General features: G+C 40.2%; 1 long non-coding RNA gene across 1 annotated transcript in view; it reads right to left on the minus strand.

Annotated features, from left to right (window-relative positions):
• Nucleotides 1–243: 243 nt before the first annotated feature.
• LOC119524761 overlaps nucleotides 244–16,873 on the minus strand; it is a 31,854-nt gene continuing 15,224 nt past the window's right edge. The window contains exons 2-3 of the long non-coding RNA XR_005214878.1: nucleotides 9,687–9,746; nucleotides 244–392 (exon numbers count right to left, since the gene is read on the minus strand). This is a non-coding gene — a long non-coding RNA (uncharacterized LOC119524761). The remainder of the gene's footprint in view (nucleotides 393–9,686; nucleotides 9,747–16,873) is intronic.

Raw genomic sequence — 16,873 nt, forward strand, 5'->3', positions numbered from 1 at the left:
CTTTATAAAAGCCAATCCATTTCAGGTATTTTGCATTCTGGCAGCATTAGCAAACTGGAACATGCAGCATGGAGACCATTGAGTTGGACCTCTAAAGAGGAGCTTCAACAGTGAGTGGGGAAACTTTGGATAGGTCCCAAAAGCTGATAACACTTTCAAGGCAAAAATATGATGCCAGAGGCCACCACACACATTGCACAAACATTTCAGGAAGAATCTAACCTGAAATCTCTCATCTGTTGGTTCATCTTCATCTTCAGTCCAATGAATGCAAAGAGCTTTCTCATCCAATTGATGTGTTCTTAGGAAGACTTCAATAAAAACCTTAACTGATGTAGTTACAGAAGACAGACACAGAGCCATTCCATGTGGCCTGGTGAAGAAACTCTGGGCTAAAAGTAAAGGAAAACATCTAATGAAGGCACTTATATAAAATCTACTTGCATTAAAATTCCAATTACATTTTAATGTTCATTCCTATAGCAATTTTCTCTGAGTAGGAAACCTTTCAGCTGCCAGGAGTTATTAAGTTATGAACCACAACATCCTTCCCAGAGCTAAAGAGGATACTAAGAAAATATTAATAGTCATTTCTTCAGCACTAGCACTTATTTTTACTGAGCACCATACTGGGTGCTGGGAGTGGGGAAAAAGGGATATACATACATACTAGGTGTGCTAGTTTGGATGTATTATGTCCCCCAAAATGCCATTTTCTTTGATGCAGTCTTGTGTGGGCAGGAAATGTATTGGTGTTGATTGGGTTGGAGACTTTTGATTGGATGTTTCTGTAGAGACGTGATCTCTCAACTGTGGGCGAGATCTTTCACTGGATAATTTCCATGGAGGTGTGTCCCCACCCATTCAGCATGAGTCTTGATTAGTTTACTGGAGCACTATATAAGCTCACACAGAAGGAGCAAGCTTGCTACAGCCAAGAGGGACATTTTGAAGAATGCACAGGAGCTGGGAGCAGAGCTGCAGCTTACAGAGACATTTTGGAGATGGCCTTTGAAAGCAGACTTTTGCGCCAGAGAAGCTGAGAGAGGACAAACCCCTAAGAGCAACTAAAAGTGATACTTTTGAGGAACTGCAGCCTAGAGAGGCACGTCCTGGGAGAAAGCCATTTTGAAATCAGAACTCCGGAGCAGACACCAGCCACATGCCTTCCCAGCTAACAGAGGTTTTCCGGACACCACTGGCCATCCTCCAGTGAAGGTACCTGATTGTCAGTGCATTATCTTGGACACTTTATGGCCTTAAGACTGTAACTGTGTAACCAAATAACCCGCCTTGATAAGAGCCAAACCATTTCTGGTGCTTTGCATCCTGGCAGCATTAGCAAACTGGAAAACTAGGTTTGGGAGACACAAGAAGGGAGAGACAGAAAAACAAGATAGCAAAAAGTTATAAAAAGTGCTAGGAAAAAATTATGTACAAAGCTATTACTATTTCAAAATCTACTGTGATCAAAAACAGGATGCTATATAAAAAGGAATATTTAGAGAACAAGAAAGATCCCTTAGAAAATATAAAATATATAACAGCAGAAGAGCATTCAATAGAGGATTGGATAATAAATTAAAGAAACTCTTTCAGAAGGAAAACTAGACAGAGAAGAAAATATAGGATAAAAGACAAAAAAAATACAAGATTAATTCAGAAGGTTCAACATCCAACTAATAGGAGTTCCAAAGAGAACAGAGAAAATAGAAAGGGCTAAATTCTCAAAGAAATAATAAGGTGAGCAATGTCCCAGAACAGTTCAGTTTGAAAAGCCCAATCAATGAATGAAAAAATAACCACTTGATTGCATCATCACCAGATTTCAGAACTTTGGGGATAAAGAGAAGATCCTAAAAGTTTCCAGAGAACAGACAATATTTTCTATATAAAGAATTGAGAATTAGAATAGTATGTGACTTCTTTTTTAAAAAATGCAATTTTACTGAGACATCTTCGCACACCATATAATCCGTCCAAAGTACACAATCAGTGGCTGACAGTATCATCATACAGTTGTACATTCATTGCCACAATCAATTTTAGAACATTTCCATTGCTCCAAAATGAAGAAAAAAATAAAAAAGAACACCCAAAACACCCCATACCCTTTATCCCCCTCTATTATTTATATATTTCTTGTCTTTATTACTCATCTTCCCAAACACTGGATAGAGGGAGTGTCAGTCGCAAGGTTTAGTACATGACTTCTTAATGGCAATCCTGAGTATCAGAAGACAATACAGAGAGCAATACCTTCAGAAATTGGAGGGAAATTCAACCTAAAATGCTTTGTTCAGGCAAATTAACAAAAAAATGTAGGGGTAGAATTATTTTAATAACATACTTCATAGGCACTCAGCTGAAGGATGTTGTGGTAGATTGAATTATGTACCCCAAGGAACACACATTTTTAATCTTCATTTGTGTCCCTGTGGACATGAACCCCATTGTAAATTGGACCTTATGAAGATGATATTTTTGGATAAGATGTGGCCAACTGAATCACAGTTGAACTTAATCCGGACTCCTGGAGGTCTTATAAAGAGAACCCAGAAATCACAGAAGCTAGAAAGGAGAGGACATCCTTACATGATAGGAGGTAGAAATACAAGCCAAGAAACCACAAGGATTGCCAGAAGCCAGTACCTGAATGCTTTAGTCTTCTGGGAGAAAGTAAGGCCTACCCAATATTTTTATTTTGGACCTCTTATATCCTCAAAACCATGAGCCAATAAAATTCCTGTTCTATAGGTGAACCCAGCGTGTGGTATTTGTGATAGCAGCTCTGGAAAACTAAGACAGATATGTTCCAGTAAAACAAGGGAATAAACAGGAAGGAGATGTCATATACTTCACGAAAGAGAATATTTAAGACAGGTGAGAAATAAGAGGAATTCTTGGGGTAACAATGAAAGGAGCCCTATGATATCAATTGTGCAGCAGGTCAGAGAGCAGCCAGCTTCCAATGGAGCTGGAGAATGAGGGCTGAAGTCTCCAGGGGAGAAAGAAAGATTTGAATCATTAGTCAATTTGAGTTTTTGTAAAAATTATTGATAAGAGCCTAACAGATTTGTTGAAGCATTTAAGAAGAAAGCTGTGACAGGTAAATAGAAAAATAAATGATTAGAGAGAGAAAGGGAGAGAGAAGGGAGTAAATTAAAAAACAAAAACAAAACAGGTAATTCTTAACTCTGAGGTGGTGGCTGGTGTAGGAAATGATTTTTTACAAAAAGAATACAATCAGGAGAAATTATAGTAAAGTACTTAATCCAGCAGTGAACAATATTATATGGTAATTACGGGGTCCTCAGGAGGGGAGAGTTGGTAATAATGTGTGAGAATTAAATCCTCAACCACAGTTAACTGTAAGTCAATAATTAACATCTAAAGTTGAGTCAACTTGGCTTATCCACCAAGTTCAGAGAGCACCAAAACTGAATCCACAGAATACCAGACACCATAAGTAAACCCTTTCCTGTCTCTTGCCTATCTGCAGCTCCAACCCTGGAGGAGTCTGAAACCACAGCAGGCAAGGAGAAGGAGGAGACATACAAGGTGGAGAAATTAGGGAAAAGCCTACCAGAATCTCCCCTTCTCACCACAGAATGACTGGAAAAATCATGGCATCTGGCAGTGATAAACTAGCTCCCAGGACAGGTTTGAACAGGCAGTGGGGGTGGAGGTGGCCTAGAGACAACAGCTGCTTTCTGTTTGGACCTTTTGAAGTTGTGCTCTCTCAGACTGGCAGCAGTGGAAGTGCCTTAAGAAACGAGAGGAAGGAAAAGGAATGATGGGAGGGGCATGGAACAGAATCCGTGGAAGGAGATCCAATACAGCCATTTCATTAGCCTTTGGGCTCTTTCCTGTGATCTCTGGTGTATGCACAGACTTGGCCCAATCCAAGCTCTGGTGATGAAGGGGTGTCCACCTAACTTCTCTACCAGACTTAAGGGGAGGAGAACAGAGGAGGCAGGGAGGATGCAAGCCTCAATCACTATGTGGAGAAGGCTGTCGCTATAAAGTGGAGGAAATATCCACTCATCCCCCCATCACCACAGTTGAAGACTGAAGGTTGGGAAAGGTGATGATTGTACTCTAACACCTGTGTGAAAAGGAAGGGAGGTCTGGCTTGCCCTTGCTGGGATTGCACTAACATCAGCCTCTGGAAGAGACATCTGACCTCCTGCCATTGTGTACCCAATTATGGAAGGAAAACCTATACAAACTTCAAAGACCTTGATCTTTATTATCAAAACTGAAGAACACCAAATTTATAAACGGGCAAAGAAGGAGAGCTCAAGACAAACTAACATTATTGTTTACATTATTCTTCAGAGGTCAGTTTTGCTACCAATGCAAATCTAGTTTCACAAGATTTACCTCAGCATGACCAAGAATTAATTTCAAAAATCTCTCCTTCCAGGAAAATGAGTTTTTCATACACTTTTACAACCACAAGAATGTGGTCTTATTTATCCTCCAACCTCCAGATTTTCTTTCTTTCTCTTCTTTCTCACCCTAAAATAAGGGCACTTGTTTTGGGTATAAGAGTTTAAAAAAAGTTGTGGCTGCTACTGGTCATTTGAGAGCATCACTTAGATCTCAATCCTACCTTTGCCCATCAGTCATCCTTCCTCTAACCCTTTCTTACTGTTAATGATTCATGTCTACCCTTCCTTCAAGGACGTGTTCCAGAACCTCATGTGAGAGTTCCCCATTGTCACCACTCATGGCATTCTGTTCCTTCTCTAGCCTGTTTGAAAGAGCTATTTTATCACTAGAAGGAGTACTTCTTATACCACCACTCATCCATCTTAAAATTGGGTTGATGTGCTGGAGACACACTGTAAATAACTTTTCACTGGAAAATACATAGACACACAAAATAGGTAAGTAAAATTTACCCCAAACCCTGCCTCTTTTCAAGAAAGTATACCTCACATGAATTGAAAGTTTCCTTCAGGAGACATCTATGTAAATGAATTCACATGTCTTATAATTTTATGTAAATGTTTTAGTATATACCTTAGCTTCCCAACTAAACTGGAAGCTTTCTAGGGGAGGAGACAATGTCTTATACAGCATTATGCACCCACTTCATTTTACAGTAAGCTAAATATATAATAGGTGCTCAAAAAACAAAACAAAACACCTCCTGTTGAATGAAAAGTATTGGTATATTTAGTTCACAAACTTCTCCCTCATTTCAGGGCTGATCTTTCAATATCTGGGTTGAAGTTCCTGGGCATACCATTCCAGGTAGGCTATGTGTGTTGCTATTCAAACAATTCTTTCTCACAAACAATAGGCTTCTATTACTAGCCCAACTATCAACCATGTCTCTAACTCAGAAAAGACCCCTCAGTGCCAAGAAGGACACAACTGGCATATTCTTGGAATGCTCAATTAAAATAAAGTCCAAGTTTTCATTCTCCTCATCTGCGAAGTCTCCTTCAGAGCCTTTGGAACTGCTAGCTGTCTTTCTCTTGAAAAAGCAGCAGTGGCAGCACTCCCAGCTGCCAGTTGAACTTCTCCCCAACCCCTGGTTGTATGAGATGACTCCAGAAGTAATAAGAAGCTACAGAGTCTAGAGCAAATGTCAAGGCAAACATAATTTGAAAGATTAACTGAGACTGATGGAAGGTTTTCCAAAAACTTTAACATGACCAAATCATAAAGCAATCACCAGATGGTTATAATTACCACTGAGTCTTCTTTTTCCTCCCACATTTTTCATGAAGAGAAAAGAAAGAGACAATTATTAATCTGCAATGCCTGCTGTAGGTTTATACAAGGAGAGATGAGGTCTGCCTTGACTACTGCCTGGGCCCAAATCTTGACAAGTTTGTCCAAACACGGTCATAAAGCATTAAGATCCTAAAGAGAAGGCATGATTTTCTTCCAGATCCAAATCAAATATCAATTATTTAAGAAAAAGTAGGTAGCCACTTCCTATATTGTGTGCTTTGGGGAATACTAAGCAAGAACCTTGTTCCAAAATATCTCCTTCAACCTGCCATAATTCCAGATGTTCTTCCATTAGAAAATTATTCCCTGAGTTCCTGAGGCTTTGGGAGTCTAAGAATCCCTTTGCTATAATGTTACCATTACACTTCTTATCTCCCTTTCATGGCACTTCTCACACTTTTGGAAACAAGGCACTTTGCAGACTGGGAACTAGAAATAGCAAATCGTGAAGAGAAGAAGGTTAGGTTGCTAGGGAAGGAAGTCAAGGTGCCGATAAGGGAAGGCAGAAGGGAGGAGGCAAAGATATGTTTCTGTTATAGGCAGAAGGTTTCCTGGGCCACCTACTCACCTCTAAAGGCATTATTTGAGGAATTACAGCAAACGCCTACTAGTTTGCAATTACTTGAGGCCAGGGACTGTCTTACTCTTATTCGCCTTTTCCATCAATCAATGTGTGGTTGATCAATGCCTGAGTGTTAATGGCAATATGACTTTAATGGTACAGAAGTAGATCTTTACCAAAATTCAGTTTTTTTCTTCTTTCACAGCCCATCCCAAATTTATCCTTGTCCAATGACTTTGAGAAGATCCAGCAAGAATTAATCTGCCTGTCCTCCTCACTGCATTTGTAACACTGTATCTGATTTCCACCTCCCTCTCTTCCATTAGACTCTGGGGTTTTCACAAGCAGAGCTGGCTCTAACTTGCCTTTTAGGTGCCCAGGGCTCACTACATAGTTGACATTCCGTAACATTGTAGAAGGAATATGGCCTGCAACCACCTTCCCGGGGTTCTTGAGTCTGCATCAATGTCAAAACTCCACCATTAGCCCCAACAGTGGTGGAAGTCACCGCACCCTTCAGAAATCTATTTGTACCAACAAATCTATGGTGGAACCAGAGTTACCACAAACCCACATGATCCTTTGGATAGAACCGGGAAACTTCAAAGACCTAGTAAAAGCAGTGCCTTCAGCAGTGGAATACAGAGCTCAAGAATCCAGGAGCCACTTTATGCCTTTATTCTGTGGAATCCCCACAGAGCCTCCTCTGACTGCCACCAGCAGCCACCCTGGCTTCCATGAGAAGAATCTGTGGCTTCCCACCTTATACAGTGGGAGTGAGGAGACATAAGGAAATACAGAACTCACAATATGAAATTATGGATCTCTACCCAAAATATTCTGTCCAGTTCTCCATCATATCAAAGATACCAAGTCTCAAATACCAATTTTTAGTTTCCAAATGTGGTCCTGGGTTAATTTGGGGCCTGAAACTAAATAAGTCAGTACTTCTGGAAACTTTACCAAATTTATACCACCCCCATCACTACCACCACCAACAGAAGCAAAAAGCAATATGGCATAGTGAATAGAGCCTGTAGCCAGGCAGATCTAGTTTTGTTGCTGGTTCCTCAACCTACTAGTTGTATGTCTGTGGGCAAGTCTTTATCATTCCTCAGTCTTAGTTTCCTCACCTGTGAAATACAAACATTAATAAAATTACCTACCTAAACTGAGTAGATTATGGATAATTTATGTAAAGCATCTCATACTTGTTAAGCATCTATTAAAGGTAGCCATTTTATGTTACCTAATCTAAACATGACATCCACTGCAAAAGACATCTTTATTTTATAAACCACAAAGAATGCTTCCAGTTAAATATAACACAGTACTCTCTTGTCACTTATAATTTCTATTTCATATGCAATGAAAGAAGTTTTTTAGACTTGACAAGGCTTTTTTATTATACAACACTTGTATGCAGATATGAAAATGAAAACATATGCAAAATAAATTATGGTGTTCCTAACAGCTATTCACATCAGTTATTACATACATCCCAGTTTTCAGATATTTTTGAAACATGAAAAAAAAATACATTTTTTAATATTGATGTAGTAGAGAATTTCTTCTTAGGGATGCAATAGAGCATAGTGATTGCTTAGCAATTCCCAGCAACATGACTAACTATTGTTTCCTTGGGAATGTACTGACCCTCTCTAGGCCCAGGGTTGTCTGAGGATTACATAAAGTGATGTTTTTATGGAGTTTAGCACAATGTCTGGCACTGAGTAGATCTTCATAAATATTCCTTCTCTGCCAAGAGCCAACAATGTAGCCATAAACTGCAATAATAAAAAGCATAATAATTGCTATCTGTACAGCAATTTTACCTACATTATCCCATTTAATATCCTACATTATCACGTTTAATATCCCAACAGCCCTGCAAAGTGGGCCATGTAAACACGACAAGGAAGTGGAGGCTCAGAAAGATTAGGCCATTTGTCAAAGGTCACATAAGTAATTAGAAGCAGAGCCAGGGTGCAAACACGTGTCCTCTTACTACATTTTCCAGCCTATTCCATCATACTTGGCCACCTTTCTATTTGCATAAAATTTTATCACACCTTTAAGAACAAGGACAACAACCCTCTGACTTCTGAACCCTTGTCTTACCCATAGTATAGAGAGTCTGGGTGATCTGAATTCAAATTCCAGGTCTGCAGCCTACAGCCTTGGGCAAGTCATTTAGTGCATTGTTGGTTTCCTCTAATGAGGACAAGAATAATAGCAGTAAACACTTAAATAGTGCTTGCTATATTCCAGACAACGTTCTAAGGGCTTAATACTTAGCCTTATTTATCCCCATTTTACAGATGAGAAAAATGAGGGACAGCAGGGTTAAATAAGTTGCCCAGAGTCACAAGGCCAGCAAGTATGAATCAAGATTGTGGGGTGCCAGGGTCTGTCTCTTGAACACTCTGCTGCACTGCCTCTTCCATGTCAGAGAAAAATGAGTCTTACTTTTCAGAGTGGTTGAGTGGTTGCAAGATTTAAAGTAATAAAGGTAAAGCCCCTGTCCCAGTGGCTGACCTGTAATAGATGCTCAATAAAAAGCACCTATAATTACTGCATTTAACAGTAATAATAATATTTTAGCAGCCCTGCTCTTGTTTTCCATGGGCTACAGATGCCCAAACTGTCCTGCCTCTGGTCGGTCATGCAGAGAAGACAGTTGACCGAACCACCTCCATCTAGAAGGCTGCACCTTCTTATTCTTTCCCAAGCTGCCTCGTGTCCTTCCCTAACTATAGAAATAAAGTGAAAATTACACAGAAAAAAAGTGGCCAAAAGCTGGGAGGCAGTCAATGCCTTTGGCATTCAGAGACTAAGGAATTAAGTTTGTATTTCCACTAAGAATTGATTTTTATCTTAAGCAAAAGCCTTCTGTGGAGAGCAGAGGTACGGTTTTAATGAACATAAATGAGTACGCAGGCAAATTCAGCTTTCCTACAGGAAACACAAGACTTGTGACAAAGCTCTTGTGAAATCCAAACTGGTTTTCTTGCTCATGACGGCTAATGGCTTCTAGCCAAGGGAAGATCCATCAGCTCAACAGTCTTCAGAATTGACATGTAAGCAAGAAGACAATCTGCAAATTTGCTAGTGGTTCCTCTCTACCATGCCTTAAACCCAGATTCTAAGAAATCAAAAACAAAAACTTGGTACTTGAGGCCCAAAAGTAGCAAATGTCTATCTGTCCCATTAGCTGATATAAAGTAAATTCTTACTGGGATCCTCAAAATATCCCATGCACAGGTACTAATTAAAATCATTTGTGATATTTTAGAACAGGGTCTCTTTACCTGTAGGTCTAGAAAGGCACTCTAAAGATGGGAAACTACATGCAAAATTCTCTGGGTACCTGCATTAGTGGTTTTCCTTTAAGAAGGGTTGATAGCTCTCTTACTTTCTTGAATGAGATCTGCAAACCAAAAAACATTGAGAATTATTGGTATACAAATATTTCTGACACTGAAAAAATGTTTACAACTCATTGTTAAATAACAAAAAAATAAGGTTATAGAGTATTTTGCATGGCATACTAATTTTGTTTAGAACATGCATGTATTTATAGAAAAATGTTTGACGTATACACCAAAAATATTAACAGTAGTTAGCATTGAATGTCAGTTTACGGTTTTTGTTTTTTTAATTTTCTTCTTTGTATTTTTGTATGTTTGCATTTCTTTCTACAACGAACATGTTAGTCTTAGTTTTAGAATCTGCAAAAGTCCTAATAAATGCTATTTTCAAACTAATTTCAAAAGAATACTTATAAACCTACTCCCTATTTTCCTCTGTACCATTATTTCCCAAGTTTCTCATGAATCTCTTTCTGTCTGCACTGTGTGAGCTAGGCCATAAGAATCTACACTCTAGTCTAGGAATGCCTTCCACACCAAGACTGGCAAAATCTGGGTGCATAAATGTTAGGCCTATTTCAGATTTGAACATAGAAAATGTTTTGTTTTGGTAGCAGAACTAAGAAAACCATCCAAAATGCTGGAAGGCAAACGCATTACTCAAAGAGAATCTAGTACACTGTCCAGAGCTGGGCACACTGTCTGCAGTCTTGCCTGTGTGCAGGATTTGGAATGTGGGAGTCTTTGGGGATTTGGGATGCAGGAAGCATCCACAGTGAGAGTGCCAGATTTAGCAAATTAAAATACTTAAATTTAAATTTCAGATAAGCAAAAAAATATATTTTTCTTACTATATGTATGTCCCATGTAATATTTGGAACACATTTATAGTAAAAATTACGTGTTTATCTAAAATTCAACATTAACTGGGTATCCAGAATTTTATCTGGCAGCCCTAATCCATAGAGAACAAGGGATGGCCAATCTACATAGGCATATTTTCTCACCCCAAAGAGAGACAATGCATACTGAATGGGGTGGGGGGCATCACAGGGACTGCGGGGCCGAGGAAGGATTCTTTAAGGAGCTAGAGGAAGCCCCTAGAAATAAAAGTGAACCAATGGGTCTCTAAAAACCTCTCTTGCCCCATGTAAGAAAATTGGTTCTTTCTAATGTTGTTCTTCTGGTGGTTAAACCAATATTACCCCAAAAGCAGAAGGTAGAGCAACCCAGGAAAGCCCCAGGGTAGGTGGTGTGCAAGCAGACAGCAAAAGGAACGTGCTAAATGGCAAAGGGTAAACCTCAAAAGTATTGCAGTTAGGGTTTAAGTAAGTGTTGGCTGGTTATGCTTAGCTTTTTCTACAGCCAAGATTTCAGCACTTCATCTGAATAGCTTGCACCTTGCAAAATTGGTTTTCAGAAAAGTGCACTGAAAAACAAAATAATATTTTTTTTAATGGAAAGGAAAGTGGACACGTGTTGATGTCCGGATCTATGAGACACCAGATGAATGAAAAGTGGAAAAACACCATTCCCATTCTCCAGATGTTTTATCCAGATAATAGCAGAAAATGCTTTTTGCCTTCCACGCCTCTATTTGATAGCATGTAAATGTAGCCTATGACCAAGATATTGAAAAGCATGTATTTGAGAAATCAGAAAAATATCATTTTATATGGTCCACAAATATCCACTGAAATATTTTTTCATCAACTTATTTTTAGCCCATCATCAATGTACAATTAGCCACAAAATTACCTCACTCTGTAATCTGTTAAGCTAAGTGAAAACCCCCAAATGAGCTCTTTTCTGTTTTGTATCAAGAATATCTGCCACCTTTGTTCTCTGAGCATCTGATGATGGAAAGTCACAGCTTCCCAAGTCAGAGGGTTCAAATTCCACTGAAACTGGCAGACTGCTCACCCCATACTCTTCCAGTGAGTGCAATAGGGTGCAAACTTGGAGTCCGACAAACTGTTACAGCTAAGGTTTGAGGAGGGAAACAGAACTATTATGAGTGATGTGAAATAAAGGCTTTATTACAGGGATTAGATGATGCATAACTGATGGAACTGGTGAAGATGTCTATGGGAGGCTGTGGTCCCCACATTTGGAGTTACTATGGGTCAGCAGGGCCAGCAATTGGAAAGTCAAGCTGCACATGAAGCAGGGAGATCAAGGACAAACTGGAATTCACCTCTGGCTGTCACAGCCTCCAACCTCGACAACACAGGTGACCTGCAGAAGAAGCTGGCGCCTTTGCCATGAAGCTGCACAAGGCTCCAGGCCTAGAACCCAAAAAACCTAAAAGGGGAGATCTGTGGGAACTGGAGAAGCTGCTGTCTCACACCAACAAGGCGAGCCAGTAGACCAGTAACAACATGTGTGAGCTACAGCAGTGCCTGGTGCCCTGGCATCGACACTCTGAGCATAATGGCTACTGTATTCATGATCACCTTCCAAATCTCATGCAAATCTCTCTTGTGCCCAGCCCTAACCCAGAACCACACAGGAAAGGGGATGGTCGGGTATATATCTCCTGTCTAGCTTTCATGGCACAGCACAAAACTTCCACACAACAGTAGGCACGATTCCCTGCTCTGCCTCTCTAGCTGGGTGAAATTGGCAGAGTTTCTTTATCCATAGGATATTTATGAAATCACTCAGAAAACAAGCATGCCAAGTGCTCAGCATATGCAAGTGAACCCAATAGTCAAAGTTCCTGTTCCCATGGAGCTTACATTCTCATGGATAACAATACTTTCTTTGAAATGTTTGGATTTAATAAGATAGTGAAAAAGAATCTGGTACACAGAAGGGTCCCAGAATATGTTACCCTACCCTCTGTGCATGCTCAAGACAAGTTCATTTTCCAAGTAATCTGGACTTTGGTGCATATGACACGTTGCCCTTCCTTTGGAGTTCCCTAGACACGAAGTTGGAGGAAATTACTAACAAGGACCACTGACTCATACATGGGCTCCCAATGCCATTTTCAGTCCTTTCTAACTTTGTTAAGTAGTGCCCTGCTATGCCTCCTTACTGTAGGCAACATAGAAAGCCTTGGCCCTCCTCTCCTTGGATTTACACCTGGAGAAGAATCTGCTAATGAAAAAGAAAGAGGGTAGGAGCCGCCAGGCAGAAAGGTTCAGGTGGTGAAGATTTTCATTCTCCAAACTGTTGCCCTAATGCTGTTGTGGACACTACCATGGTCAACGTAATGTTAAATGGTTAACACAGAGAGCAAAATGATCTCTAGCCAGGTCTGGGAGGGCTCAGAACAGAATTCCAGGGAGAGCATAGCAAATGCCCACACCCCTACCACTTATTTTACTTGAAGTCTTGTTGGTACCATAATTTCCAATTGGGCAGAAACCACATCTGCCTTTCTTCCTTTTTCTGCCATTACTAGTGACAGGCTGGTGGTTGGATGTTATAGGTGACTTCTATTCAGTGGTTTTCAACATTTAGTAGTCCCAGTTTAGCTTTCCCCTCTGCATGGAACAGTTATGATTTAAAATCTGTTGTAGCCAAAGTGGTGCCCCAATCAGGTCATGTTGGGAACATGTATGGTCTCTCTAAGGAGCATGTCTGAGTCCATTCTCTTACGTGGATATACTCCAGTGTGAAATCCACATAGACTTTGGGATTATGGGGGTTATCAAGAAGCCCCACGCTTGCAAAAGTCTCTGGGAGACCTACCTGCTGGAGCACTGCCTTTCAGGTATCAGCTCCCCGGCCACAAAAGGAGAGGTCCTGCCTTACTCTTAAGTCTCTGATCTTGTCATTTGAAGAGTCAAATATGCAGATTTTCTCTCTTCCCCTCGCTCTCATTTATCATGCTGAAACTCTACACATGACTATTAGTTTTTGATCTACAGTCATATTTACAAATTCAGGTCAAGGGGGATAATTATACTCTGCGAATGATATAATATTTGGATGTCAAAAAGAAGTCATTATTCTTTTAAATAAATGCCTGCCAGCTTTCTCAAGAACTCATTTTACAAACTCCAGTTAAAACAAATGAACACATGTTCCTCTTTTTGCTTCCTCTTTTGAGCAATTTTATGATTGAAAAAAAGGCATTTTACCACAATGGAAAATACCTCATTTTTCCATTAAAATGTACTCTTTTTTTAACCACTATCACATCTACTTCCCTGTCCATTAGGTTAAAAGGAGCCCTTTGTAGGAGACCAAGCCTAGTTCCCAGCAAGGAGATGGAGAGTGAGGTGCTTGGTGGGCTTGTCTGTTAACCACCCAGCACCGTGATGGCTGTGGCAGTCAACAACAGCACCAGAGCAGCCAGTTGGCAAGTGAGAACAAATCATGCTGTTAACACAGTTTGCTCTACTCTGTGCCAAGTGAGAGTCCAGGCCGATCTTCCCCACAGTTGGAGGCACTAACTCAATTAGCCCCTTTTACACTCAGTGGGCCCAGACTTGGAGTGATTTGGGGGCAAATACTACTGTGTGTCATCAAATAACAGAGTCCACACAGCCCCACACCCAGTTGAAACATGGTTGAGAAAAATGAAACAAGGATTGCTGGAGATGGTAAAGATCAATGTTCACTTGGTTGGATTTTTAAATTTTTGGATAAGCCCAGCAGCTGCTGTCTCTTCTAGTTAAATTAGTTAAATATAGGCTTCTCCCCAGGTAGGTATTCCAAAGATAAAAGAGGAATTCAATTTTTTAAAAAATACTGATTCTATAACATAATGTAGACAAGCAGTTTGAAGGATTATCATATATTTCGCTCTTCAGCTTGATTGGGGAGGTAGGCAGGAAGGGATAGAGTGGTTAAAAACTCACAATGTCACCAAAGAAAAAATGAGGAAGCTATGGGTGGTTCAGGATTTTAATTCCACAAATTAATTTTACTCTCATGAGTTAAGATTTCTGTACTGAAAGTCTTCTCCTTTTATCCATCTTTCCAGAAAGTTTAGATATCTCCCTGAGGCCTGGGATATCTCAGCAGACAACTTCAACCCAACAATTACCTCAGGATTTGCACATAATCCCCACATACGTGGTGTGTTATTCACAGCATACAAATGGATTATTTCTGTCCTTAATAGCTTCATTTCGAAAAGTACATTATGGATAAAATACAGCAAACTCTTAGTGCTCTTCTAAATAGGTAAGAAAGGGAGATGCTCCCGAGGTACAGGTAATTTAAATTTAGAGGTATCAAAAAATATTACAAAAACCTCCCAACCGTCACCCCACACACATATACACATACACATACACTCAAACAGTAGAAAAGCACCAACACAATGTTTCTCACAAGAAATTAATTAATTCCCATTGTCTCCTCTTTGGGGATGTGCTACTAAGCAAAAACATCTACCTAAGAAGAGAAGCACTGAAGACGGGGAGGAGAAACAAAAGGTTGGCATAATCTTCATGCTGGATCATAACTTAAACCCTGAGTAACCTGGATTTAACTGAAATTCTTTCTTGTTTTATGTTGTTGGGTTTTTTTTTTACAAAGAAACCAGTGCATGAGATTGTCATGCTAAAATAAAAATACAGTATAATACAGTTATTGGGAAACTCTGGCAAACCCACTGGTGAAATCAAGTCCCCTGAAACATAACAACTACATACAGTAAAAACATAATCTCCCTCCGTGCACCCATAAAGAGGGTGTTAGCCATGTACCTCAGAGTCTACATTATACAAGTGTCCCAGCAATCCAGCAAACCAGCATTCAACTCTGTAATTCTTATCTTGCCAAGAGTGCAGTATGTTAAAATCTGTGCCCCAGTAAACTGCTGTGTGGTATTTAATATGTATTAAATGCAAACGAGGTAACTCTGTAAGTGCCTGTTTCACTTTGATGTCTGATGTTTACCGTATCATTTTTCCCATTCTTATTGTTACTATTAAATTCTTCCATTGTATTTACCTTTGAGTTGGGGATGGAAGATTTTGAAATTTATCGGAGGTGGGGGTGGGGGTGTAAACAATAAAGTCGAAATTTTGAAACCCCACTAACTGTAACTACTGAGGCCAAGCCTGGTCAACGCCACCCAGCTGCTGGCATAGTGCCTCGTTGATAGCAAGGCTCACCATCTAATGACACGTATGAACGCACATACCAACGTACTTAAGTCCCACGTGGAACATCAAGTTACTAGGCGATGCTGCTGAGCCTGCCTCCAAGGACGCTCAGGGTGCATGGAGTTTTCAAGTAGAAGCAGTGCTCGCTGCTTGCCTCCAGTAATATGGGTTCCATAACCCCAAACTGTCTGCTGGCACAGTCCAGTTTCTTCCACTGAGCACCATATCATTCCACCTCAGTCAGGCACAAAGGAATATCTGAGAATGTGTGAGGAGCAGGCAAATTTTCCAAGCCAGTGCTCAAAACATTTATGAAGGTGAAAATAAGTGTGGATGGCTTACATTTTCCCTTTCAGCGATGCTCGTCGTCGAAGGTGATGCTGGCGCTGCTCCAGCAGGGAGAGGGGCAGGGATGGGGGTCAGGCACCGATCGCTCCTTGCTCTGGAGGTCTGCCGGGTCCTGAGACTTCTGAAATAGTGACGGGTCCCACTTCTCTGTGTGAGGTCCCCGGATGAGCGAACATCAAAGAATTATTACGATTAGAAGTGAAAGGGTAACACAATTTAGAATGAGGAATGGAAAGAGGAGAAGTCATTACCGCTTAATAAAACTGGTTTAAAGAAAATTTAAATCAGTTGCTTCCAGTGCTGGACACTGGACAAAACCTAGACTCTTTGGGAGGCTGATGGAATCCAAATGATAAAGGGAATTCTTTGGGAGGTAGAGAAGCTGTATTTCATAGACTCCATATGAGTCCATGAGAGTCAAGCAATTCAGTGGGAAAATGAAATTGATTTGCTGATATCAGTGCTATGATGAGACAAAGCCTATGGCTTTTTTGATATCTCATACTTTAATTGCCATCAGGCACAGTATGACATTCAGAGCATCTTAAGGGAAAAAGAGATGGGGCCAAAAAGCACAGAGTACCAAGTCCAGAAAACACAGGCCTGAGGATACTTGGGGGTGAGGACAAATAAAATCTGAAGGTCACGTGCTGATGCCTTTCTCAGGATTCAACTAATAAGTCTCATTGCCCATCTTGAAAAACAGCCTTTTCAAGTTTTATTTCCCGAAAATGAAATTTTGCTTCCTTCCAAATCTGCTTCTC

Source organism: Choloepus didactylus, chromosome 2, assembly GCF_015220235.1.
Source record: "Choloepus didactylus isolate mChoDid1 chromosome 2, mChoDid1.pri, whole genome shotgun sequence".
Taxonomy (NCBI): domain Eukaryota; kingdom Metazoa; phylum Chordata; class Mammalia; order Pilosa; family Megalonychidae; genus Choloepus; species Choloepus didactylus.